At 41.4% G+C, this 3,586-nt stretch overlaps 1 non-coding gene across 1 annotated transcript; it reads left to right on the top strand.

The window, feature by feature from the left end:
- Nucleotides 1-2,829: 2,829 nt before the first annotated feature.
- Nucleotides 2,830-2,902, top strand: Trnav-cac (transfer RNA valine (anticodon CAC)). Its single transcript has one exon. It is a non-coding gene; the product is annotated as a tRNA-Val (tRNA).
- Nucleotides 2,903-3,586: the final 684 nt, after the last annotated feature.

Consider the following 3,586-nt stretch of genomic DNA (forward strand, 5'->3'; position numbering starts at 1 on the left):
CTGATTCTCAGGCAACTTATAGAGGCTTTCTGCATATCAAAGTGCTAGTCTTTGGTGTATGGTTTCCTGAGCCCCAACACTGATTTTTTTTATTATTATTTTTTAAATTGTAGGTAGACACAGTATCTTTATTTTATTTATTTTTATGTGGTGCTGAGGATTAAACCCAGTACCTCACACATGCTAGGCAAGCCCTCTACCCCTGAGCCCCAGCCCCCCAACACTGATTTTAAATAAAATGCAATATCTGGTTAATAATAACTGGTGACATTGTATGTATGATGCAGTCTGCCTAGTGCTTTGCACAGGGTGACCTTTCCCTCAAAACACCCATGTTAGAGGGGTTTTTTTTCACCCACTTTTGCAATGAGAAGACAAGACCCAGGTTTTGTTCACAGGTGTGGGTCAGTTCATGGCCTCCGTCTTCTGACTCGGGACTTTGCATTCTTTGGCCTTGACAACCTCAGAACCTGTCCCTCCTGATGCACATCTTCAGTCTATCGAAGGTGCTGGCTTAGGAATGGAGAATAGCTTGACATTGCTCTGCCCTTCACTTGCAGCCACCGGAAGCTGCTGGAACAGCATGATGTCCTTTAAAACAAAAGCCCAAATGAAGCCACCCATTTAGGATATTTGACTCCACCTAAATGTCAAGATTTTATTGCTTTGGGCACATGCCCTTACCAAACTTGCAGACCAAAGATAAACAGTTGCAGTGTGTTCTTGCAGGAAAGGTTATGCTATTTCGTAGAAAAACAAATGAAAAAGTTTCTGCATATCCAAATAAACAACTGCTCAGAATTTTTATTTTTTCAGAGAAAGAGTGCTAAGTGACCTCCCTGTCTATGTCAGGGAAAAAATCCCTAACATTTAAAAACATTAAATATTAATACATGCTAGTTCATGTTGCTATCAGCAAATTATTAGTATAGTTCTGGGGCCTGGGAAATACTATTTTACTGGGACAGGAGGAATATAATGCTTATCCTAAGAACAGATGCCAATAAATACAATTTTATTTATGGTATTAATGATTTTTAGCTAATGCTGTATCTGACAAAATCATAACAGATTTTACCATGTCTTTTGTGTAAATAAATCTGACATATCAGTCAAATCATTGAAAAGTGGAGATAAAAAATTTAGGACCTTGTTTTAAATCATAACAAAACCTTGGAGAGAGGGAAGAAGCTAGAGAGTGAGTTAGATTGATTGGTTTTAGAGAGACAGTTAGAAGAATGTTCTTCAAATTGCTGTCCTTGCATTTTCTTGGTCCTTATTTATTTTTTTCCTGCAATGTCACGGCACCATAATAAAAGATAATTAGCCCCTGCTTTACTGTATTGGTTCTGAAATGATACCTGTTATCTTGTGTATAGAGTAGGATAATAATTTAAGGTGTAGCTACTGTGCATGAGTGTGTGTGTGTGTGTGTGTGTGTGTGTGTGTGTTTCCTCAGTAAATAATTTTTCAAATTCACTACCTTGCCAGGTAAGGCACCAAAACATCCATTGATTGATGATACTACCTTCTGGCACATCTGAGGTAATACAAAGGTTAAATCTTGGCTTTTGAGCTTGAAAGCAGACTTTGGCAATGCATTGCAGATAGAGAAGTTGTGAAAGAAAGGGCTTTTCAGTTGCAAGAATCTGACCTTTTGAGCTTCCAAATCCAGAGAACCCAGGGCATGAATTTTCAAACATAAACAATTAAGGGCAGAAAAACACCTCACTGGATCAGCCACATTTTCCTGCCCCCTCAGACCAGATAATGAACTCATAAGAGATGTCTGGTTCGAACAGTGATTATAAAGTCACCTGAAGAGAAAGAAATACAAATTCCACTTTCACTGAAGTGAGGTTGCGGAAGCTTCAAATCCTGAGTTGGATAGAAGGGCACTCAAAGAAACAGACTGAGCAGGAGGGTATGTAAAAGGAATTGCTTATCTTAAGAAATGCACATCTTCTGCTGAGAAAGCAGATGTATTCCTTGGGAATAAGACTAGGAAGCAGGAGTGCCAATGAGGGATGGAGTTGCCCTGGATTCATTTTAACCTGAGAAATTATGGAGAGGGATCCAAGCCAAGGATGGCACAGGGCGGCCATATTTGCAGGCAGCAGTTTGTTATTGAGGCACTGGAAGAAAAGAGAAAACTCACAGTATGAGCAGATTCATAGCAGCTATTTTTTTCTTCATTACTTGGAAAAATGTAAAGACTAAACAAACTCACATGCAGAAACTTGGATCCAAAATATATTCTTGCTCACTTGGAACACACCCTTGACTTCTTCCCTGTAGCTGAGTCAGGAAAACTAACTGTCCTTCAAACATGAGGAAATCAGAAGAAACCAGCAGAAAACTGTGAAAAGATCTGTTTTGGTCAACTCTTTTCACTACTGTGACCAAAAGACCTGACAAGAACAATTTTAGATAAGTAAAAGTTTATTTGGTGCTCACAATTTCAGAGGTCTCAATCCATCTATGACTGACTCCATGGCTCTGGGCCCCAGACAAGGTAGAACATTATGGCAGATGAGTGTGGAGGAGGAAAGCAACTCAGGACGTTGGCAACAGGAAGCAGAGAGAACTCTCTTCACCACAGACAGACTCTGAAACCCAAAGGCACACCCCACCTGCCTATAGTTACCACCCAGTTAACCCCTATCAGAGGATTAATGATCAGGTTAAGGTGCTCATCACTTATCATTTCACCTCTACACTTTCTTGCATGGTCTCACACATGAGCTTTTGGAAGACACCTCATATCTAGACCATAACAAGATCCTGTAAGAAAAGAGAAAACAGTTAAAAATGACAAAGACAGGAGCTGGGGAGATAGCTCAGTTGGTAGAGTGTTTGCCTCACAAGCACAAGGCCCTGGGTTCAATCCCCAGCACCACCACAAAAATAAAAAAAGATCATAGAGAGAGTTGGGCTGTTTGAGGGGGGTCAGGGTTGTTTGCTAGTGTGGCCCCTGGAGAGACCACCTCCTCGACTTCTTTCTGCTCACTAAGCAGGCCACTCCCCACTGAGTTCTGGCAAAGGGTGAGGAGGCAAGAACAAAAATATGAAAACCCCCAAGCCATATCCTCCTCGACACAGGGAGACGAAGTAGGAAATCTCATAGAAATCCCTGTCCTCCTCCTGGTGAGGGCATTGTACTATGGAAATGGCACCACGTGTACAGGTAGAAAAGCCACACACGTCTCACAGGGACCCTTCTGGCCCTGGACACCCACAGGAGAACAGCTGGGCATTTCCCATCCCCCCTGTAGGGACACAGAAATAGCTGAGTGAAAGCTAGACCCAGACAGGACTTACCGAGTTAGCATTCATGGGTAGGTGTGTGTGTGTGTAGAAAAAGAGGCAGGAGGAGATGAGACTGATTCTGAGAAACTGACTAACACTACTCTGGGGACCGGGAAGTTCAAATTTTGCCAAATGGAATAGGCTGGAGTCCCAGGGTAAGAGTAGATGATGAATGCTATCTTGCTGGGAAGCTCAATTTTCTCTCTTTCCTTTTTTAAAATTTGTTTTATATTTTATTAGAGTAGAAAGTTTCTTTTCCGAAATCTCATTACACTAC

This window comes from Sciurus carolinensis, chromosome 19, assembly GCF_902686445.1.
Source record: "Sciurus carolinensis chromosome 19, mSciCar1.2, whole genome shotgun sequence".
In the NCBI taxonomy this organism is placed as follows: Eukaryota; Metazoa; Chordata; class Mammalia; order Rodentia; family Sciuridae; genus Sciurus; species Sciurus carolinensis.